The sequence below is a fragment of the Schistocerca cancellata genome, chromosome 7 (assembly GCF_023864275.1).
Source record: "Schistocerca cancellata isolate TAMUIC-IGC-003103 chromosome 7, iqSchCanc2.1, whole genome shotgun sequence".
Classification (NCBI taxonomy): domain Eukaryota; kingdom Metazoa; phylum Arthropoda; class Insecta; order Orthoptera; family Acrididae; genus Schistocerca; species Schistocerca cancellata.
Window position 1 is genome coordinate 587085143 of NC_064632.1, and position 25457 is coordinate 587110599.

Genomic DNA, 25457 nt, shown 5'->3' on the forward strand with positions numbered 1-25457 from the left:
CTGTGATGGAGGGCATCCAGTTTAGCCAAAGTTGATTTCGTCGCGTTTCCGTAGATGATGCTGCCATAATCGTAGACAAAGCAGATCAAGATTGAAAGGTGGCTACACTGAGCCACAGCGCCAGAGATCGCGCCAGAGAGTTTTGTTCCGCCGCCTCCACTGGCAGTGATTATTGAGAGGTAGCGGCAGGCAGTTCTTGCCGAGAAGTTGTGGTGGACACTGCTTGTCGTGAAGTCGGAGTGGATATATGGTAGTAGGGAGTGTTTGTTCCATGTTTTATGCAGTTATTTGATGGGAGAGATAGCAGATGTTATTCTAATGGAGATATTGTAATGATCAGAGTGCATTTCGTCGTTATATTGAGGTAACAAATTCCCTGTTTTTTTTTCTTTTTATTATTTCTGTATCTCAAATAATGCATCATTACAGGTTCAGTCAACAAAGCATCTGGCTTGTGTTCTTGTATTAGAGTGTAATTCTGGTTTTCTTGCGCAATTATCGTATTTCTAATTTTTTTTATCACGTCAGTATAAATGGTATTTAAAATTTCTTGTCTTGTTGAAGAAGAACCGTGCCAGATGTGTACATTGAGTCATACTTCCACACACAGAACAGCTACACTTGTGCTATGTTGGCTTCGTAGATTTTATAGTTGCTGGGGACTTAATTAATTAATTGTGTTAACGAAAATTTTCATTTCATTCTTTGTTGTTGTTTCATGCAGTCAGATTGCGTAATAATACTAGTCAGGGCCAGCCGTTTACGAGACTTGCGTAAACGGACTCACAGCTACTAAAAATATTTGCATTTTATTTTAATTAAGCCCCCATGCACGTGGCGACCCTGCCAGGATCGTCCCTTGGAATTCTTCTGATTGTAAAAATAGTAGACAGTAGTATTGTTGTAGTAATTTGTAGTTTAGTAATTGTAGTCTAGATTGCATGTGTAGATTTGGTAATTGTCATTCTTCTAATGGTATTTCATAATTTAATTTTTATTGTCTTGTATACGCGTTTGACGATTTAGTGCAATTATTTCAATTGTTCATTAATCGTGTTTGAGGAAAGCATTCCTTGTGAATGATATTGTTGATGATAAAGTGTCATTGTGTGTAATTTTCATATAGTGGCGAGTTTTGTATGTTTTGTAAATGATTATGCGATCGATGAAGAAGGCAAAAATGATGGATAGTGAGAATGACGAAATTGTTGACATGGCGAACTCGCCAGCACAGGGGAACAGTATGATGAATAATGAAGTGGAAAACAATTTAATAAGTCGGGAAAATAGTCCGGAACCATTTCAAAATTTTTCTCAATCAGAAAATTCACAGAATATGAGATTAACGATAGAAGATTCTGAAATATTATCGAACACAGATAGCGTTATGGCTATGCAGAAGGAAGTTAGTTTTGTGGGAAATGTTAGGGGCGAAAAGAATTTCGAACCGGCTAACATGGAGCAGTTGATGGATGCTATATTACATTTGGGATCACAGATGGGAACTTTGCGATCTGAATTAAAAACAGAGATAGGGACAATTAAAACAGAAATGGGAACAATGGAAACACGGTTAGAGTCACAAATAGGAACAATTAGAACTGAGATGGGAACAATGGAAACACGGTTAGACTCATTGGGATCACAGTTAGGATCTGAATTAAAAACAGAGATAGGGACAATTTAAACTGAGATGGGAACAATGGAAACACGGTTAGACTCACGAATAGGGACATGTTTCAAAAACATGAAAGATGAATTAAAGAAAGAAATCAGAGAAGAAGTACAACCGATTTTGAATGCTCACAATAATAGATTAATTGCAGTAGAGATTAGACCAAGGGAACAGGATAGAGAACAGGAAGAAAGAGATCGCGTGATAGTACAGAAATTTTCAGAGTTAAATTTACAACGTGCAAAGGATAAGGAAGAAATATTTGAGAGAATCGAGGAATCCGTACCAAATGACAGATTAAATAACCTAACACAACAATATGAACAGCTAACTACCAAATGTGTCAATACTGAAACCCGAGTCGCGACACTTATGGAAGACGTAAATAAACAGAAAGAACAATTAGGTGACTTATCGGAAAGAGTTGAGGAAATTTCAGATAAACTGACAAATCTTAGTTTACAAGGGGACAGAGATTCGGATGATACAGCTCCATTACCATTTGCAGAAACCGAAGAGTATCAGAACATAAATAAGCATGTTGAAAATCAGGGAAAATTTAATGAACGCGTGAAAAGGGAATTTGAGGTATTAAAAAAGCAAGTCAAACAAATTGAAGGCGAAATCGTAGGAAAAGACGGCAAAGGAAATTTAGAATCACAGATACCAGAAGGGTTTGAAGAAATTAATTTGTTTCATTTACGGGATGCAACAAGAGAGCGCCAGGCGCGCGAACTTTACAATAATCGACATTCGGACTGGGACAGACGCGGTAGGTCTTTGTCGCCACGAGGCGAAAACTTTGACTATAAACACTTTTTGACTGTCCGGAAATTTAAGATCTTCCGCAATTCTAAGAATGAAATACATCCATGTGCATGGTTAGATCAATTTATGTACGCACTTCCACCAAATTGGCCACTAAGTCACAAATTGGAATTTATGTGTGGATATTTAGGAAACGAACCGGCGACGCGGATGCGCGCACTCATTAGAGATTGTAATAGCCTAAATGATTTTTATCATTCATTTCTATCGGCATATTGGTCCGAAAACACGCAAGACAGAGTCAAACACAGTCTTATTATGCAGCGTAATTTCAAACAGTCTGAGTTCCGCACGCCAGCGGAATATTTTGAAGACATGATTCGAAAGAATCAGTTCCTTTCCAACCCTTATAGCCCGACTGAATTAATTCGCATTTGTTTAACTAAGCTGCCACAATCCATAAGACAAATTGCTTTAGCCGGAAGATGTAAAGACGACATTGAGACTTTTAAGACTTTGTTGCAAGAACTTGAGTATGACAACGACGATGGGACTTCCTGTAATTTTTTCAGTAACAGTATTTACAATAGATTTTCAGAGAAAAGAGATAGTGATCGGAACGGGCGTTATATGGGTAACTTTGAGAATGACAGACGTAACAGACAGGACAATAGATACCAGCCTTATGACAATAACAGACGTTTTAACAGAAATTACACAGACAATTATAATAACGGTAATTCGTACCGCAATGATCAATCATACGGAAACAGTAATCGGTATCACCAAGACAGAAATTATTCATACAGTAATAGAAATTCTTACTACAGAAATAATCAGGGTAGTAGATACAACAATAATTTCAGAAGTGACAGTCGAAATTACACAAGAAGTAGTTATGTAGACAGACAGGAAAACAGAAATTTTAATAACAGACACAACCAAGAATTTGTATCTAACAGACAGGAGGGACCTAATTGGCATCCTCCACGTGACAGAACTTCAGAGAGACAAGTGCAAATCGTAGAAATGGATCCGCGAAGTGACGCGAATAATCAAAGACGTGACGCAAACAATCGACAATGACTAGCAGCTTCGGCTTCTGGCAGCAATATAGACGGTTCAGAAAGTAATGACACTACGGCTTTACACTACGTACGCCTGGAAGACATGAGAGACATTTTGTTGGACGAAAAGGAAAATAATGTAGACGCATTTTTACATCCTGTTATTGAAGTATGTGTGGGTAAGAATAAGTTCACTGCAGTTTTAGATTCTGGGAGCCCAGTGAACGTCATTAGTGAATCAGTTTTTCGTATATGTGAAAGGACTATTGCCTGTCCTGTGTTACCTATTTCTAAAACTACAATTCGAGGCGCGATTTCAGGAAAAGGTGTAGAAGTTAAACAACAGACCAACCTAAATTTCAATTGTCAAGGATACGAATTTTCTGCTAATTTTATTATTGTTCCATTACTCAGTACACAAATTATATTAGGTATGGAGTTTCTTAACGAACATAAGGCAATTTTGAACTTTAAAGAAGGAGGTGTGAATTTGACTGTTGCCGAAATGCCGATATGTTTGAAATTTTTCGAGTGTTTAGCAAGATCTGAATCAGATACAAAATGTTTAAGGTTTCTTACTTCTGATGTTTTCGTTGAGCATTATGACGACAGTGTGTTTATTCATGACAATGACAATAGATACAGAGACGCGATGGATGATATAATTAATAGCGAAGAACTAATTAATGAAAAGGTTAAGAAAGCTGAAGTGCCAGATGACGTTGCAAGAGAAGAGTTGCACCAAATTTTGACTTCACATGCTACAGTGTTTAGTCATCACACGGGAACTATACAAGGCTCACAATATTTATTTAAAGTAAAAGAACACACACCATTTCGCGGGAAAACGTACGCTATTCCTTTGGCTTACAGAGACAAGGTTAAGAATGAACTTCAGTACATGTTAGATCAGGGCATTATTGAGCCTGCAATCAGTCCTTATACTAGCCCATTACACGTCGTTCTTAAAAAGGATGGGTCAATTCGTTTGGTTCTGGATTCCAGACAGATAAATAATATCATCATTCCTGAAACTGACCGTCCACAAAATTTAGATGAACTTCTTCAACATTTCCATGGAATTAAAGTTTTATCCACGATTGATATGCGCGCAAGTTTTTGGCAAATAGAACTCTACCCTGATTGTAGAAAATATACTGCCTTTTTAGCCTTTGGTAACTGTTACCAGTTTCGGAAATTACCGTTTGGACTTACTGTATCTTCAGCAGCATTCATTCGTAGCTTAAACGAAATTTTACCTGTTTATCTTCGTGACAATATTACTTCATATGTTGACGATATTCTTATTGCTAAACGTTCTTGGAGTGAGCACAACAAAATTTTGGATTCATTATTACGTATTTTTGCAAGAGTTGGCATTACGGTGAACTTAGAAAAATCTGAATTTGGTCGTTCTCAGGTGAAATTTCTCGGTCACATTATTTCTACAGAAGGTATTCTTCCTGATCCAGAAAAACTTGATGCTATTCGTAATTATACTGTTCCTACCACAAAACGTGATGTTCGTAGTTTCCTTGGTGTCTGTAATTTTCTTAGACGCTTTGTTAAATTGGACGATTTGGCCACACCTCGTTTATGTGAACTATCTGGAAAGAAATCTAATTGGTGTTGGGATGAGGAAACTCAGTCAGAATTTGAACAACTTCGTGATGCTTTAGTTGCTGCTCCACTTCTTTCACATCCAGATTTATCCAAAGATTTTTCTTTGGCGACGGACTCATCATACAAAGGCCTAGGTGCACATTTATTTCAAGAGATAGAAGAAAACGGCGTTATAGTACAGAAAACTATTGCATTTGGAAGTTGTGTTCTTTCTAAATCAGAAAAGAATTATTCGATTACGGAACTTGAAGCTTTGGCTGTTGTTTGGGCTTTTACAAAATTTCGCACATTTTTGTTTGGCAGACATACTAAGGTTTATACCGATCATCGAGCTCTGGAATTTCTTATGTCGACAAAATTAACTCATGGCAGATTGTCACGATGGGCGTTGTACCTACAGGAATTTGATTTTAGTATTGTTTACGTACAGGGTTCTTCAAATATTGTTGCCGATGCTTTATCACGTGCACCTATGGGTTTGAAACAAAGTGCTGAAGAGGACTGCAAGGAAAACAATTATTGTTTGATGTATATTCAAGGTGTTGCGTTTGAGAACTTTATTTCGTCTTCGCTCCAGGACATCGCTAAGGAGCAAAATAAGGATCCAACCTGGAAGGACATTAAGGAGAAGTGGAAGAGAAAGGAAAGCGTAGCGATTAGACAGCATTATTTAGTTCGCAATGACATTCTTTTTAAACGAAAATCGGTCGACAACTATGTTTGGTTAGTTTGTATTCCTGATGAGTGGGTTAATAAGCTGATTTGGTATACGCATTTCAGTTATGCACACTTTGGTCCCAGAAAATGCTTTCATAAATTACGGGAAAATTGCTACTTCAGTAATATAGAAAAACGTATTCGATCTGTTCTTGCCAAATGCAAATTATGTCAAAAGGCTAAGCCGCCAACAATTTCTCATAGAGCACCGTTGTTTCCTATCATTCCAGCGAAATTAAAGGACATGGCTGCAGTTGATTTGTTCGGTCCAGTGGTTCGATCTACTAATGGTTTTGCGTACATTTTCGTAGCAGTGGAATTGACATCAAAATATGTGTGTTTTACACCTTTACGCAAAGCAACAGCTCGTTCAGTATCTAACGCTTTCATCAAACATTTTCTTAAAGAAGTGGGTCATGTTGATAAGGTTATATCAGATAATGGATCACAGTTTCGTTCTAAAATTTGGCTTTGTACTCTACGGCGTCGTAAAATTAAACCAATCTTTATTTCACTTTTTCACCCTCAATCTAACGCTTCAGAGAGATGGATGAAGGAAATCAATAAATTGTGTCGTCTTTATTGTCATCAGAATCACAGAACGTGGGATCAGTATCTTCATATTTTTCAAAACATTCTGAATGAACTCCCTAATGATTCAACTTCTTTACCACCTATACTGATATTAAAAAACAAAGCACCGACAATTCGCATTTCTGAAATTGTTCCTTTTCCGCCTTCACGGAAACTGCGGCATTCTGAAGTTGTCAACCTGGCTCTACGAAATATTGCATCTGCGACTGCTAGAAGAGAGAAATCAGCTAAGCGTCTTGGTCGTTTAAAAATCTTGTCAGTTGGTCAAAAAGTGTTAATTAAGTCTCATCGTTTGTCTCACAAAGGAAAAGGCTTGTGTCGCAAATTTTTTCTGCTTTATAACGGCCCATATAGAATTCGCAAAATTATTCATGATAACACTGTCGAAGTAGAAACTCTGAAATCACGACGCTCTAAGGGAATACATCATATATCTAACGTTAAAATTTTTGTGGAATGACGTACTTTAAAGAAACTAACAGTTATACGTAAACATGCAGAGAATACAAGGATACCGCGCTGTGTTTTGGCGGCGGCAAATACTCAAAGCAACAGTCAAGTCTGCGCGCCGCACAAGGCAGTCGTTGACCGCAAACAATCACTTCCTACGTCACGCGCCTACAGCTGATCGAGCGCTCAGTGCGAATGCACTGACAGCCGTAAACAAATACACAGTCTTTCTCCGAATAAAATCAGTATAAAGCTATAGTGACTTGATGAATTATGTTATTAACATTCAGTATTTTTCAGGATACGGTTCTATAAAATATTTAAGAACTTCAGGTAAATTCTGTGCGTGTCCGATGTTAAGACGACTTGCTATCGAGAAATTTTCAGGAAGAACGTAATTTCGAAGATGAAACTAATAAACTAAAAAAGGTAACGATTAATTGAGTTTATTTTTCAGGTAACATATTTCCACTTAGTTACGTACTTTAAACGTAATTTGCTGCTCCCAATTACGTGATTCATACTTTGTGCTAATTTCATGTTCTATGAATTTACTTGTGAAGCGACGTGCTTGCGTACGTTAACTGATTTTGACAATGATTATTAATGAACTGGGTTGTAACTTGTGTATATTATGCATCGCTTGGGTGCACTGCTTTTTCACTGATGTCATATTTTTTATTATGTGCCTGCTGTGCTTATTTATTTAAATTATAATTGTCACCTGATTAATTGTGCTGATGTGGTTAGGTATGTAAGTTATACTTTGTGATTTATCTGCTTGCGCCTTCATGTTTATTTATTAAGATTACATATGAACATTTATTTGCTTATGCTGATATGATGCTAATGACCTGTTTATTACGTAAGATATATGTTTACTGCTATGCGTATGGATTGCATATTTATACATTTCTGTTTGTCGTCACAACTACTCTTTAATTTGGTAAATGGAAATGCTGATGTACTGTGTACGAACAGAGAGTTTAGGTTACACTATGGTATTAGTTACAGATTGTTCGCTTGGCAGAGCCTCGTTGTAGGAATTGTGCTGCATCCACTTGTTGACATTCTGTTCTCTACTGGTATATTTACTCGTTGTTGCATGTTTTGCTTACGCTCAGTGCCTTATATTTTTAAGATAAGAAAATGAACTGCTATAATTCGAAGAACGACATTAGTACAAGAAACTTCATAGAAGTCACATGAGCTGGAGGTTTTATGAAAGCTGTATAAATTTATGCTAATAGGAAGGAAGCTAACGACATGACATACCAAAACTAGGTTTAGACCATTGACAGTTATTACACTGCATTTTTCGTGAGCAACTGAAATAGGAAGTGATACTTGACACAAGAAATACTCCACATGTTTGCTTCTGTTTGCCATAATTCTTGAATTGGTGTACACACTGTGAAATATTATGATCATTCACACTCCGTAATCGTACTTAATTACTGAGAGTTCTTCGAACTAAGTCTGTTAGAGGTCATGTATGCATTTCTTTTGTTTACAATTCATAATGAGTAGAAGATTTGGATCAGATGGATTACACAGAGGTTGTGTGTTGACAGTGTGTCTTCGGATTGTATGGGATGATGAGGTTTGCATTAGGATTTTATCTGTACTTGTTCGACGAGACTGACTAGAGGAAAGAGTTGTTATGGAAGTGAAATGATATTGGTGATAAGGTTTATATGTGTCGACGTATTGAAGAGGTATTATTGAGATTATATGAAGTTGATGATTATTGGAGTTTTGGTGGATAAGAGGTTATGATAAGGTGTATATGTGTCGACGTATTGAAGAGATTTTATTGAGATATTGAGATTAAATGAAGTTGATGATTATTGGAGTTTTTATGGACAAGAGGTAAGGTAAATGATATTGACGATAAGGTTTATATGTATCGACGTAAGAGGTATTATTGGAGTATTGAGATTATGTGATGCTGATGATTATTGGAGTTTTGGTGGATAAGAGGTAAAGTAAGTGCGGTGCATATTTTTTTTTTTTTTGTTGGTCTATATGGAACAAGGAAGATGAAGATAGCAGACTAGAACACTCAAGTAGAAGGAAGATTGTCTACACACACTTGTTAAATCACTAAGCAGTATATACTTTTTTTTGGAGAGAGGAAGTAATTGCATATCTTGGCTCACTGACAGTTGTTCAGCAACCGTACATTTTGATCTGGCTTGGCAAACATTGGTCTTGACATGATGACTATGACGTTGACTAGCTATTATTGACTGTTATACATTGCTGCCACTACCACTTGACACACATGATGAACATCAAATTTTGACAGAATTGCATTTACACAGTTAACACTATTCAATTACACAGTAGTACTTAATGTGGATGAAAGATGAGTGAGTGTGTTTTGTGTGTTTTCCTTTCCTGATCCTACCCACCTATCTCCTAAATATTATTTTATTTGTTTGTAGTGGCTTGCACTGACACTCATAAATATTATAGGTTTACTGATATTTGAGTATTTGTAATAGTTAATATGACAATTATCTGATATCATTTGTGTGTTTATTAGAATTTGTATGTTTAGTGTAAAAGCATTTATATGTGTATTCAAACTATTGTTCATGCTTGAACTGTCTGAGTAGTGATGGTGAATGTTATGAACTGTTACCTGCACTTTTCGACATGATGTGTGACACTTAGAAATGTTTAATTTCTGCTGATGAACTGTGTCATCAGTGATAGTAAATATTATGGACTGTTACTTGTACTTTTTCTACATGATTGGTGCCACTAGGACATGTTTAATTTCTGCTGATGAACAGTGTGATCAGTGATAGTGAATATTATGGACTGCTGTCTGCACCTACTCAACATTGCTGGGTGCCATTGATGGACTGCTTCTACTGAAATGATGTCACCTGATGGTGTCTGCACCTACTCAACATTGCTGGGTGCCACTGATGGACTGCTTCTACTGAAATGATGTCACCTGATGGTGTCTGCACCTGTTCCACAATGCTGGGTGGAACTGATGGAACTGATTCTACTGAGATGATGTCACCTGTTGCTGTCTGCACCTGCTCAACATTGCTGGGTGCCACTGATGGACTGCTTCTACTGAAATGATGTCACCTGATGGTGTCTGCACCTATTCGACAATGCTGGGTGCCACTGATGGACTGCTTCTACTGAGATGATGTCACTTGCTGCTGTCTGCACCTATTCAACATTGCTGGGTGCTACTGCTGGAACTGTCAACTACTTGTTGTGAAAGCATTTTATGTAAATATTTGTATAAACTGATTTTTTGTGTATTACTGTTTGTGAAAAGTTATGAGACTCTTACTTGCACATATTCGCCATTGCTGACACTATCGATTGAATTGTTTAACCACATGATATTTGTGTAAACTATTATGTAAAGTCATATGTATGAAAGAATTTGTATTCCTTACTGTATTTTATATATTAGGCTATTGAAAGGTCAGTGCAAAGCCAAAATTTTATCTAGTTATATGATATTTACGTATTAATATTATCTTTTATTTTTGTCTGTATTTTTTTTGACGAATTTGGTGGTATTTTCACCACCAATGCTGGCAAAAATACCATCAAATTCTAGCCATGGAGGAAGGGCATATGAAAGGTGGCTACACTGAGCCACAGCGCCAGAGATCGCGCCAGAGAGTTTTGTTCCGCCGCCTCCACTGGCAGTGATTATTGAGAGGTAGCGGCAGGCAGTTCTTGCCGAGAAGTTGTGGTGGACACTGCTTGTCGTGAAGTCGGAGTGGATATGTGGTAGTAGGGAGTGTTTGTTCCATGTTTTATGCAGTTATTTGATGGGAGAGATAGCAGATGTTATTCTAATGGAGATATTGTAATGATCAGAGTGCATTTCGTCGTTATATTAAGGTAACAAATTCCCTGTTTTTTTTTCTTTTTATTATTTCTGTATCTCAAATAATGCATCATTACAGGTTCAGTCAACAAAGCATCTGGCTTGTGTTCTTGTATTAGAGTGTAATTCTGGTTTTCTTGCGCAATTATCGTATTTCTAATTTTTTTTATCACGTCAGTATAAATGGTATTTAAAATTTCTTGTCTTGTTGAAGAAGAACCGTGCCAGATGTGTACATTGAGTCATACTTCCACACACAGAACAGCTACACTTGTGCTATGTTGGCTTCGTAGATTTTATAGTTGCTGGGGACTTAATTAATTAATTGTGTTAACGAAAATTTTCATTTCATTCTTTGTTGTTGTTTCATGCAGTCAGATTGCGTAATAATACTAGTCAGGGCCAGCCGTTTACGAGACTTGCGTAAACGGACTCACAGGTACTAAAAATATTTGCATTTTATTTTAATTAAGCCCCCATGCAAGATCTTATACAGAGTTAAGAGGACTGTCGATTCCACTCCCCATCAAAATTTTGTAAGAATCTCCAGTGTATTCGAAATGTGTTCCACCTTCTTATGAGGTACGCAACATGACGTGTGTAAGTCAGTTTGCGATCAAAGCGGACGCCAAGTTGCTAAGAGTGTGACTCAATGGGAAGGTTGTAAGGAAAATCTGAAGTTCTGGTGAGAAGTAATGCGTCGTTTTCTCGGCTAGAGAGAATAGTGAGGTGCAGCCATCTCGAACCCACCAAGGATACTGGTCGCCGAGAGGTCAAAGCGCTGGCAGTGCGGAGGAAGGTGTGATAGTATCGGTAAACTCGACTGACCAGGTCTGCAAACGTTTGGGAGACACCGGTTCCTGTTTCAGCGAGGAAACCATTTCCAAGATCCAACGAATGGGGACTTTTGTGGAGAGACAGTCACAAAATTTCCTGCAGTATCTTTTTTCTCAGGGCCTGATAAACCGCTTAACACCTACACACATAAAAAAAAGCTTCCAATTATTCCACCAGAAAGGAGGTACTCGGCTCGTGTTGTCTGTAGTTCAACCAAGCCTAGACGATCAATACCGCGGTTCGATCACGTCCGCATTGTTACTTTGTGCCAGGAAGGGCTCTCAATAAGGGAAGTGTCCAGTCGTGTCGGAGTGAACCGAATTGATATCGTTCGGACATGGAGGAGATACAGAGAGACAGGAACTGTCGATGACACGCCTCGCTAATGCCACCCAAGGGCTACTACTGCAGTGGATAACCACTACCCGCAGATTATGGCTCGGAGGAACCCTGACAGCAACGCCCCATGTTGAATGAAGCCTTTCGCGCAGCTACAGGTCGTCGCGTTACGACTCAAACTGTGAGCAATGGGCTGCATGATGCGCAACTTCTCTCCAGATGTCAATGTCTTTGCAACCACGACACCATGCAGCGCGGTACAGGTGGGCCCAACAACATGTCAAATGGACCGCTCAGCATAGGCGTCATGTTCTCTTCACCGACGAGTGTCGCATATGCCTTCAACTACACAAACGTAGGAGACGTGTTTGCAGGCAGCCCAGTCAGGCTTAGACACACTGTCCAGTGCGTGCAGCAAGGTGGAGGTTCCCTGCTGTTTTGGGGTGGCATTATGTGGGCCCATCGTACGCCGCTGGTGGTGATGGAAGGCGCAGTAACGGCTGTATGACACATGAATGCCATCCTCCGACCAATAGTGTAACCATATCGGCAGCATGGTGGCGAGGCATTCGTCTTCATGGAGGACAATTCGCGCCCCAAACGTGCACATCTCGTGAATGGCTTCCTTCAGGACAACGACATCGCTCGACTAGAGTGGCCAGCATGTTCTCCAGACCCTACCGAACAGGTCTGGGATATACCGTAAAGGGCTATTAATGGACGACTTGAGCCACCAACCACTCTCAGCGATCTACGCGAATCGCCGTTGAGGAGTGAGACAATCTGGACCAACAGTGCCTTGCTGAACTTGTGGATAGCATGCGACGACGAATACAGTAATGTATCAATGCAAGAGGACGTGCTACTGGGTATTAGAGGTACCGGAGTGTACAGCAATCTGGAACACCAACTCTGAAGTTCTCGCTGTATGGTGGTACAACATGCAATGTGTGGTTTTCATGAGCCATAAAAAGGACAGAAATGATGTTTATGTTGATATCTAATCTAATTTTCTGTGCAGGTTCCGGAATTCTCGGAACCGAGGAAAAACCTTTTTTGATGTGTGTATATCCGTCTGTTTGTAAGAAACATAGTTTTCCCATGTATGCCATTTGAGTCAACTACAGACTAGCCTCCTCTGAGCCACCTGACGAGAACGTTCTTGGTTCTGCCAGGAAAGTGGTTGTCTACTGTTGCCAGTAATCACTCTCTTCTGGGGAATAGAAAGCGATGCTGCTATATTGAGATGATTTCGAAAAATAATGTACCTCGTTTGTGGGACGTCTCAGTGGGGAACAATGAAAGTTGTGTCTCCATTATTGCACCATACCAGGACAAATCGGCGTTCGTGAAGCTCCATGTATGAGGCTATCTGTAGACTGCTACCGGGGTCTGAGTGACCGTTGATATAATAAGAGTGCAGTGATTAGGCCCCCTAGGATAAGGAATAGTAGTCCACTCAAGAAGCGAGGAAATAGACCTCAAACTCAATCTCAAGTCTATACCTGAGGTTCGCTGTCCCGATAACGGGAGTAATTTTGGGCAACCATCACTAAGGATGATGAGACTGAACTCGTTGAGAGTCTTTAGGATCTCAGCACCCAGTCCATCACTAAACGCACACTCCCATAATCTGCTATGCTTGTTAAAATCCCCATAGAATAGGAAAGTGGGTTCCAGTTGCTACATCAAACTATATCACTCTCTGAGGGGTATATATGACTGAGGCCAGCAGTAAATGCTCACAATGGTTATTCGATCGATTGGAGATGAGACACTGATTGCTGTTGCTTGAAAGGTGTCATAGGATATCGGTATTGAGGTGTGGTACAGCACATTATTGATGAAGATGGCTACTCCTCTTCGACCAATCTCTGTCTTGTCGGTCTGCCTGATATCCTCATATTCGATGACGGTAACTACTTGAAACTTCGTCTCAGAGATGACTGTCACTGCTACCTTCTGCATCCTAAGCTCTTGTTGAAGTACATCCTTATTGGCGATCGCAGATCGCACATTCCATTGGGGAATCCTAAATCCCGCCATAGCTTCTAGGCGTTAGGGGGGGTCGTTAATAATTGTCGTATAGGTTATACCTGTAACGTTCCAGGTGGCTCTGTCTTCACATCTTCAGGAAGGTAAAGGGTAAACCAGATGATTTTTCCGTGATACGCTCGCTGTTATTATCTGGAAAGTTCCAGGTGGCTTTGTCTTCACGTCCTCAGGAAGGTGAAGAGTAAACCAGATGATTTTTTCGATGACATACTCGCTGTTATTAAGAAGCAGTGGTGATTGGTTACCGTACTGAGTAGGATATGGGTTATGTGGTAGAGGGACTTGGGGGAAATGGTAAGAGGACGAATACTGTTGACTAAGTTCTGAAAAGCCTGTCACCAGGCTGGTCTTGGAGTGTGCCATTTCGATGAATCTCTCATGCAGGAGACGTCACCCGATCTATCTGTTGTTATTCTGACGATGCCCAATTTCCTGCGGGAGAGAAACCAATTAGGTTGGCACTGGCGGTGGTCACGTGGAATTGCCTTTTACAGTGACTGGCTGTTGTTGTGAGAGCCTCCGAGGTAGTGGCGGAAAATCCATGCAAATTTGAGTATTGGGAGGCTGTTGCAGGGCAGCTGAGTATGCGTGTTGTGTGCTGTCAGTTGCCCTTCCCGACATGGGGTAAGTCATTGCACAGTTGGTGGAGAAATACTGCGCATGACCTATTGGTAACTGGGTGCTGGCCAATAAACAATTTGGAACCGTCCAGTGTACGAATCTGTTGGGTATTGACCGCCGCACCTGCCGCAACGAGTATGGCTTGTGCATTGGTTCACCTGATGCTGGAACCGCCATGAAATCTACATTGGATGATTTTGGGGATGTACAGTTGAACCGAATAGCGTGTCCTCAACATAGCAATATATGAGGATAAAGTTTGTGAACGAAAAACTACCATGCAGACTGGAATCGGCACCATTAATTCGGGATTTGAAAGGTATTTCTTGGTGTAGCGTTTGATAATTTCGACAGCGTACATTCTCTCCATTTCGTCGACTATCTGCTTTTCTGCCAGCCTAACGTCAACATCGCGAATAATGACATACATTCAGAGCAGGAAGTTGGGTATATACGCATCGAGCTGAAGTTTTTTGAGAATAGAGGCATCTATTAAATTAATAACAGCTGAGCATACTTCAGTTCCATCCTAACTGTTTGTGACAGACGGGATAATGTTGACAGTATCGTACTTCAAATGGGAGCTATGTCCACTGACATAGGTTGGAGTTTGTCAGTGTTCTGATCTAAGCTCTCCACGACGACAATGTTGGACCTGCATCACTTCAGCTTTATAGATTGTTGACACTCGCCGCGCAACCGCATCGGGAGGGGTCGAGGTATGACCCTGAGAGTGCTCTGTGTTTGTCTGCGCTGTGTCGCCAGCAGAAGGGCGGTACGAATCCGGTATCTCACGCATATCACAGTCCAGGACAGTATTAAAGGCGACACAGAACCGTTTACCAAGGGGGCCGATGAGCTACATCGGCATCAAGTGCTGAGGTGACAGGGGCACGATGGCTCGTTTTCTAACTGACTTGATGTAGTTGCTGCTGCTGCTGCTGTTGTTGTTGCTACTGCTGTTGGTGCTGTTGTTGTAATTGCAGCTGCTCCAACTGTTGCGGATGGGGCAGCTGTTGCTGCTGAAGTTGTAGTTGTTGATGATGGTGCAGGAGTTGCTGTTCCTGACAGTGTTATAGGACAAATCTCAGGTCCGGGTACGGCAGTTGACCCTACTATGTTGGACAGTGAATTGCGGATGTCGTCAGAAACGGATAGACGTCGATTCATTCTGATGGCAGATTTCCAGTTGCAAGTTAACCCATGGTGCTGATTATATAAAATGGTTGAGAATGTAGTAAAATTTACTAACAACATTTATTTTTTAAAAGAAAAAAACAGACATAAATTATAGTTATTGATTGAATACTGCAAACAACTAACAGTTGGGCTAAGAGAACAATGGACAAGGATCCTGGGTGGCAGAAGTGAGTCAAGTACTCTGGCCCTAGAAATGTGGATAGCGCATTCTGAATTGATCTGACGCTGAGCAGACTGTGATTGATAATGTACAGAAGCTTCTCAATATATGTGCTGCTCAGAGCAAGTGGCGATTGAGATCTGCACGCTCTGACAAGGCCGGACCAGCAGGACGTTACCCTGTTTGCTTCGTGCAGTGATGTAAACTGCAGCTGGCGAGAAGTGCGTGATGGTGGCAAGCCGTGGAGGTGGCACCTGTGAACCGACTGTGGCCACAAAAGAAATGCAAAAATCTCATGGTCTAGCGATCAGGCAGACGGATCGCAATTCACTCTCTACCAGAGCCCTGAAATCACAGTGGCTTTCAGTGTGTGACACACCTGTTCGCTGGTTGTACCAAGGACCAATTTGGCTCACTTATACGACAGAGCACACAAAGCTACCAAATGTCGATCTGGTAAACCAAGAACGAATAAGTATGTCCTCATCAGATGAGTAGTCCAAGACATTTGAAGTCACACTGTTGGTACAGTAAGAACTTCACCACAGACTCCTCAGTCTAACTACTTGCAAGTGAAGTCAGGACAGGTCCCAAGCACCAACCACACATTCCAGAGCTTCAACCAGTAGGTGCTTCCAGACTGAAGTCCAGAATCCCAAAGTTTTGCACCTCTCCAGATAAAAATTTCCATTTTCCTGCAAAGTGCACAAGTGTCTTGAGCCAATCACAGGGATTTAGAGGTGCTAAATCTGCCCCCCCCCCCAGATGACAGCACAAACTCATGTCGAACCAGCACAGTTAAGAAACCTGCATCTCTGATAAAAAAAAAAGAATCCGCCAATTACCTGGCTTTCTTTAAGTTTTCACAGAGGGGGAAGATGGTTTCTCCAAAGTCATGTCACTTTGCATAGCAACAAGAGAACAGATACAATCTTAAAGACCTTTATCTAAATCGCCTGTGCCTTGGAGCATGTTAGTCCTAGCTATGAGATGTAATAAAGATTGTATCCCTAAATGTTTCTTGGATGCCGGAGTTTCTTATACGACTGAGGTGGCTGGTGGAAGTGGGTCACAGGGCTATTTGCAGTATCAGTGAACATGAAAACGTATGAATTTTTATTAGGCAAGGCTCTGCACACAATGCCATGTATACACACATCTCTTCAGTCCGTCGCCTCCAGCCCAGCCTTTCGCTCGTGCCGCCGCAGGTAGCTCGGCATTGTTCTGCAGGAGACCTGTCTCAACAAGGGGCTGCCCTGTCTGCTCTGTACAGCTGTTGACCTGTCCGGCAAGATTTACCGAGGGATGAGCTCGCCTGCAATTGCTTTCAACTCCCAACATGCCATTTTTATGAACTAAGAACCATAAAAATACCTCATGCTTCTGGCGCCCTACCAGGCTCCATCAATGTCTGCTCAGGCCATTAATTTTCTAGAGTCTTGTTCAAGGTGCGTAAGGTTGTAACAAAATCTTTAATAATTGTACATATACGAAAAATAGGTGAGAGGTTGTCCTCTCTCACAGTGTCGACTATATGACCTGACCAGTGTCAGAAGCATAATCCATTTGTCGAGATAACTGTGAATCACTACTGCCATAAAAGTGAGGCAAGGAAAATGTACACTACACTACAAGAAAACATTTCTCCTCAATGGGAATGAAGATACAAGTGCAGAAGCACTTACAAGAATATGAAGAGTATGAATCGGCACAGCCGTCGCCACAATGTAAAACAACTCACTACCTAGCAGGTCGCACCTGGAAGTGCTTGGTACGAGACCTCGTCCCAAATTGTTGAACGGAGATAGTCACCCACCCACCCACCCTACCCACCCACCCACCCACCCACACACACACACACACACACACACACACAAGCGCGCGCGCGCTCGCTTAGTGTAGTATGCTCCTCACCACTGCAGAATCCTCGTCGCAACTGTAGAGTCCTGTACCGTCAGAAGCAAGATAGAGTATGTAGTTATGGATGGCCGGTATCCTCTTTCCTCAACACAAATGCACACATGGATTAACACGGTTCTTTATACACATGAACTGTAAGTGTTTACTTAAATGTAATAGAGTCCATATGTTGTGGCGCAAGCTCTTAAGGAATAGTCCTCTTGCTGACAATATCAATAATCTGGCTATTATCACGCCTGGTCGCCATGTATTGTCATAGCCAGTGACCCGCTCAGTGTGTGGACTGAGAAACGCCAAACTGGAGTGCGAGTTAGTGAGTCAGTGAGGGCCTCCGATCAGCGGTGGCAGCCTAAATACTTTCTGTCGAGAGAGCTTGCGAGTCTATCTACGGCCTTGATCGAACACGTACACTACTGGCCATTAAAATTGCTACACCAAGAAGAAATGCAGATGATAAACGGGTATTCATTGTACTAGAACTGACATTTGATTACATTTTCGCGCAGTTTGGGTGCATAGATCCTGAGAAATCAGTACCCAGAACAACCACCTCTGGCCGTAATAACGGCCTTGATACGCCTGGGCATTGAGTCAAAAAGAGCTTGGATGACGTGTACAGGCACAGCTGCCCGTGCAGCTTCAACACGATACCACAGTTCATCAAGAGCAGTGACTGACGTATTGTGACGAGCCAGTTGCTCGGCCACCATTGACCAGACGTTTTCAATTGGTGAGAGATCTGGGGAATGTGCTGGCCAGGGCAGCAGTCGAACATTTTCTGTATCCAGAAAGGCCCGTACAGGACCTGCAACATGTGGTCGTGCATTATCCTGCTGAAATGTAGGGTTTCGCAGGGATCGTATGAAGGGTAGAGCCACGGGTCGTAATACATGTGAAATGTAACGTCCACTGTTCAAAGTGCCGCCAGTGCGAACAAGAGGTGATCGAGACGTGTAGCCAATGGCACCCCATATCATCACGCCGGGTGATACGCCAGTATGGCGATGACGAATACACGCTTCCAATGTGCGTTCACCGCGATGTCGCCAAACACGGATGCGATCATCATGATACTGTAAACAGAACCGGGATTCATCCGAAAGAATTACGTTTTGCCACTCATGCACCCTGGTTCGTCGATGAGTACACCATCGCAGGCGCTCCTGTCTGTGATGCATCGTCGAGGGTAACCTCAGCCACGGTCTCCGAGCTGATAGTCCGTGCTGCTGCAAACGTCGTCGAACTGTTCGTGCCGATGGTTGTCGTCTTGCAAACGTGCCCATCTGTTGACTCAGGGATCGAGACGTGGCTGCACGATCCGTTATAGCCATGCAGATAAGATGCCTGTCATCTCGACTGCTAGTGATATGAGGCCGTTGGGATCCAGCACGGCGTTCCGTATTACCCTCCTGAACCCACCGATTCCATATTCTGCTAACAGTCATTGGATCTCGACCAACGGGAGCAGCAATGTCGCGATATGATAAACCGCAATCGCGATAGGCTACACTCCGACCTTTATCAAAGTCGTAAACGTGATAGTACGCATTTCTCCTCGTTACACGAGGCACCACAACAACGTTTCATCAGGCAACGCAGGTCAACTGCTGTTTGTGTATGAGAAATGGGTTGGAAACTTTCCTCATGTCAGCACGTATAAGGTGTCGCCACCGGCGCCAACCTTGTGTGAATGATCTGAAAAGCTAATCATTTGCATATCACAGCATCTTCTTCCTGTCGGTTAAATTTCGCGTCTGTAGCACGTCATCTTCGTGGTGTAGCAATTTTAATGGCCAGTAGTGTATTATCGTTCTTCGCGCTACATCATTGCCGACCAGTGTGCTAGCGACAGCTTACACTGGCACACTTACTTTCTTAATTAAGCACAATGGAAAAGTAAATGAGGCCTGCATAGCTTATACTTTAGTAAAGCGCAGTTTATAAAGGACAGTGAATTAAATCGAGCATGTGTTCACTTTCTGCTTATAGCGTCCAGTTTTCGAATGAAGATCTCTCCTTAATTTTGTATTTGTTGCCTGAGAATACAAAGAATCTGTAAACCATCTGAGTCAAAAAGTCGTTCATGAATGTCACTTGCATAGCATAAACACGGTTTGTGCGAAACCTATATCCAACACCAATTGGCGAAATTAGTCACATTCACCTAAACTGATTGGGCTTGAGGCCTAATAGCATGCGTAGGAAATTCGTTAGTCATCAATACCTTGTGATGATCGGAATCCTGTGGTTGATTTCCGATGCGCTATGAGTGGTTTTGTGTCGTAAAGCGATACCACAGGGTTCAACAAGAAGGTGTCCATGCAACGTAGTACATTGCAGTACCTTAACACAAGGAATGATAAGGTATCTGTTACAGTAACCTCACAGGAAGCCGATTGACAAACAGTTACATTGTCTGGTACCTGGCACCGCGTTGAGCGTGCTGAAATTCTGACATCATGGCGTGGATAAAGCACGCTGAAGAGTCTTTCCGAACACGCAGAGTAATATTTAGGATCTCAGATACTCAGAATGTGCCTTTGAACATAGACCAATCGTATGGGAGAACGCTCATTTACATCTTATGACACCATCTTTCTTCAGTACAGACTTGCGAGACGCTATATTGGCTATCAATTGAAACCCAAATGTATGTATGCCGTTTTTAAGCAGCAGCAAATTGAGGATTCTGAAAACCCGCCCTTAATTATACGATCTGATGTAATAAAATGACGGAAAACACCATGCCGGTGGCTAAAGAATTATTGTAACATGCGTATTACGAAAGTATATCGTTTAAAAGTAACAGCACATTGAGAATCCATCGAAAACACACTGTTCATGGTTAAAATTTGTTATAGTTAAAAGTCAGTTTATAACACATCTACGATTAAAACTTTCCAGAGATGGTAAGATGGCAAGTATGGTCACACGTCATTCGCATTTGGTATAACGTAATGAGTAGTGATGCAGAATTGTAAGCTAATAGGCGGTGTGTTACTGGTTCGTGTCTCACTAGATTCACATGTTCTGTAATAGTTTCTGTCACTATCGTATTACTTTAACGGAAGTATATTCTACAGGGTGTTTCCGTAACAGCGTCAAAAAATTTAAAGGCCTAGAGGATGCCTCAGTGAACAATCTGCGGTGGGGAACATGGGGTCGGGGAAACCAGTTTAAGGAGATAATAGGAAAAAAATCACGTTACTGTGTACTTTTTCATTTACATTAGTTACAGTTAACTGGCAAAACCATTATTGACACATTTGTATTGTTTCTTACAAAATATGCTGAAACCGACGGCCATCGACCTCAATGCTAGCAAGACATCGGCGAACAAGGACGTGATGCACCCCCACAAATATCCCTGGTGTGTTTCGAATCACATTATCAGACAGCTACAAATCTGGCGACTGATTCCATCTCCTTGACAACTGGGGTCTCACACACAAGTGCCTTTAGATATTGCCATAGGAAATAATCAACGGGATTGAGGTCAGGTGACCTCGTAGGCCATGGAACAGGATCTCCACTTCCAATCCAGCAACCAGAAAATACAGCACTGAGATGGTTGCGGACATCCACGCTGAAGTGAGGCGGTGTGCAGTCATGTTACATCCACATCCACTCACGAACAGCCAGGGGGCGTCCTCCAACAACTCAGCTGGCACTCTCTGCACAAGCCTCAAGTGAAGGAGGCCATTCAGTCGGCCAGGTAGAAGATAAGGTACACGCCTACAATGCCAGCCCAGATATTCGCACCAAAACGTACTTGATGGTGTGACTCTCCTACATCATGAGGGTTTTCCTTGCTCTATCAAATGGGGCCTCTTCAATAAACAGCACGATTTGGAGCAATTCTGGTGGATTAATCAAGGCCCCCGGAGTAGACAACATTCCATTAGAACTACTGACAACCTTGGGAGAGCCAGTCCTGACAAAATTCTACCATCTGGTGAGCAAGATGCATGAGACAGGCGAAATACCCTTAGACTTCAAGAAGAATATAATAATTCCAATCCCAAAGAAACCAGGTGTTGACAGATGTGAAAATTTAATAAGTCACAGCTGCAAGATACTAACGCGAATTCTGTACAGACGAATGGAAATACTGATGGAAACCGACCTCGAGGAAGATCAGTTTGGATTCCGTAGAAATGTTGGAACACGTGAGGCACTACTGACCCTACAACTTTCCTAAAAAAATGGATTAATGTTACACTTCTAGCATTTGCAGACTTACAGAAAGCTTTGGACAATGTTGACTTGAATACTCTCTTCCAAATTCTGAAGGTGGCAGGGGTAAAATATAGGGAGTGAAGGGCTATTTACAATTCGTACAGAAAGCAGATGACAGTTATAAGAGTCAAGGGGTATGAAAGGGAAGCAGTGGTTGGGAAGGGAGTGAGACAGGGTTGTAGCCTATCCCCGATGTTATTCAATCTGTATATTGAGCAAGCAATAAAGGAAACAAAAGAAAAGTTCGGAGTAGGTATTAAAATCCATGGAGGAGAAATAAAAACTTTGAGGTTCGCCGATGACATTGTAATTCTGTCAGAGACAGCAAAGGACTTGGAAGAGCAGTTGAACGGAACGGACAGCGTCTTGAAAGGAGGGTATAAGATGAACATCAACAAAAGCAAAACGAGGATAATGGAATGTAGTCGAATTAAGTCGGGTGATGCTAAGGGAATTAGATTGGGAAATGAGACACTTAAAGTAGTAAAGGAGTTTTGCTATTTGGGGAGCAAAATAACTGATGATGGTCGAAGTAGAGAGGATATAAAATGTAGAATGGCAATGGCAAGGAAAGTATTTCTGAAGAAGAGAAATTTGTTAACATCGAGTATAGATTTAAGTGTCAGGAAGTCATTTCTGAAAGTATTTGTATGGAGTGTAGCCATGTATGGAAGTGAAACATGGACGATAAATGGTTTGGACAAGAAGAGAATAGAAGCTTTCGAAATGTGGTGCTACAGAAGAATGCTGAAGATCAGATGGATAGATCACATAACTAATGAGGAGGTACTGAATAGAATTGGGCAGAAGAGGAGTTTGTGGCACAACTTGACTAGAAGAACGGATCGGTTGGTAGGACATGTTCTGAGACATCGAGAGATCACCAATTTAGTATTGGAGGGCAGCGTGGAGGGTAAAAATCGTAGAGGGAGACCGAGAGATGAATACAATAAGCAGATTGAGAAGGATGTGGGTTGCAGTAGGTACTGGGAGATGAAGAAGCTTGCACAGGATAGAGTAGCATGGAGAGCTGCATCAAACCAGTCTCAGGACTGAAGACCACAACAACAACAACAACAACAATCAATTGTTGGAGCAACCACTGACACAATGCCAGTCACAGGCAGTGCATGGACTCTTTGTGTGTGATATCGGTGTAATTGTTGTCCGTGGAGTACTTGCCAGTGATATGTGCAGCGGCCACTTCACGTGCAATACGACGAGTACCTGTAATGGGGTCAGCTGCAACACGTTCCAGCACCTGCTCTTCAAAATCGGGAGGGCGAGTGGTCCTCATGTTGCCAGGTCCCTCCTTTCTTCCTTCCAATGAATCAGTGTCCCGCATTCGTCGATCGAGAAAAAGAAACACCCGTCGTGACGGATGATGACTGTTAGGAAATCGTTCCCTGTACAGCCTTTCAGCAGCTAGAGTATTGTAACGTACTTCCCCATTCACAAGGTGCATGTCAGTGAGTTCTAAGAAACTGTACTGGTACTGCTCCATTGTACTGTTCTGTACGTCTCTGAATAGCGCTGAGTAATGAACGGGTCTATTGTTGATTCATAGCACGTTCTGCCATGGCACAGTGTAAATACGGTACCTTATGGACAAGTAAAGTAAAGAAAACTCGCATCATGACTTTCTAGTAATCAGGCTCGTCCTTCTTGTTTCCTTGCAGGAAATAAAGAATGTAGGCTGCATGTCAATAAGTAGCACAGTACGTATAAATTGGGTAAGTACGTTAATTGTAAATAAGCTGGAAAACAGTAATGCTAGACAAAGCGATAGACAAGATTACTTCAGTATCTCCGTGATCTGACTCCTCCGACGACAGGTTCCCTACCTAAAATTGTTCTGTGGAGCATTCTCTATGACCCGTTACATTTTTACACGCTCTTACGGGAAAGGCCTCTGCAATACTGCATTTGATGTAATGTAAATACGGGCTGGCTGTTCGGAAATATCCGTTACACTCTTCTAGGACTTACAGAGGGGAGTGGGTGCATAATGTTTCGAATAGGAACCCATGTCCGGAAACGTCATCCAACGACATTTCAGAGAGTCATATACTATTCCGTGGTGTTACAGACTTTCTGGGACGATGTAGAACTGTATCAATTTGAGGTACGGGTCCTTGTACCGGAACCGAACGGTCGAAAGTTATAAGCGAAAACCTTTCTGACACCTCTGGAAATGGGGTACATCTAGAGGTACTGTTGATGGTAAGATAGTAGGGTATGCAACTTTCATACGTGGTAGTATGGACCAAAAATATACACGCTTTAAGAGCTATGAGGACTTGTTCAATAGAGAAGATGGGTTTTTCACAGCAGCAAAGATGAATAAGTGCTCATACCTCCTCAGGTATGCATTTCAGAGACCGTGTTTACTGGACATTTTTCCTTATTTCGGTCCGTACTACCGCCTCCGAAAGTTGGCTACCCTACAATCTCAGCAACAACAGTACCGCTATATGTATTTCACTGTCACAGGTATCAGAACGGTTGCCACTCATAACTTTTGACTCGCTCGTTTTCAGAAGAGGGACGCTTGCCTCAAACTGACACACTTATCCTTCCAGAACCTATGTAACAGCATCACGAAATCACTCTGCACGTACATTCATTTACAGGTACCGGCGCCTATAACTCTGACACTCTGTAGCGTCGTTCAAAATGGTTCAAATGGCTCTGAGCACTATGGGACTCAACATCTTAGGTCATAAGTCCCATAGAACTTAGAACTACTTAAACCTAACTAACCTAAGGACATCACACACACCAATGCCCGAGGCAGGATTCGAACCTGCGACCGTAGCAGTCCCGCGGTTACGGACTGCAGCGCCAGAACCGCTAGACCACCGCGGCCGGCTGTAGCGTCGTAGTGAGACGTTCCCGGACATGGGTTCCTATGCAAAGTACTGTCTAATCATTCCCCGCTATAAATCTTAGAAGTGTGTAACGGGAATTTAACGGGAATTTCCGAACATTCTGTATAACTGCGCTCTTTCTGAAGAGTGAGTTTATTTGACTGCCTTTAGCTACAAGAGAGAACTAGTTGCACTAAGGTATTTTGCACTTTCTTGTTCCAAGTTATGTATTTGACACGTTGTAAAGAGTCTGCTGCTGAACAGACACAGTGATCAAGTAAGAATGACCTTAAGGTTTCACTAAAAAGTGACGATTATGAAATAATTCTTTTTTCTTGTGTGGAGACCTGTTGTAAATTTGTACCGCACAATTTCTAACGCAACTTTTATAAGTTGATGTCCTTATTGACTGGACATATTAATTTCCTTTTTCCTTTACAAC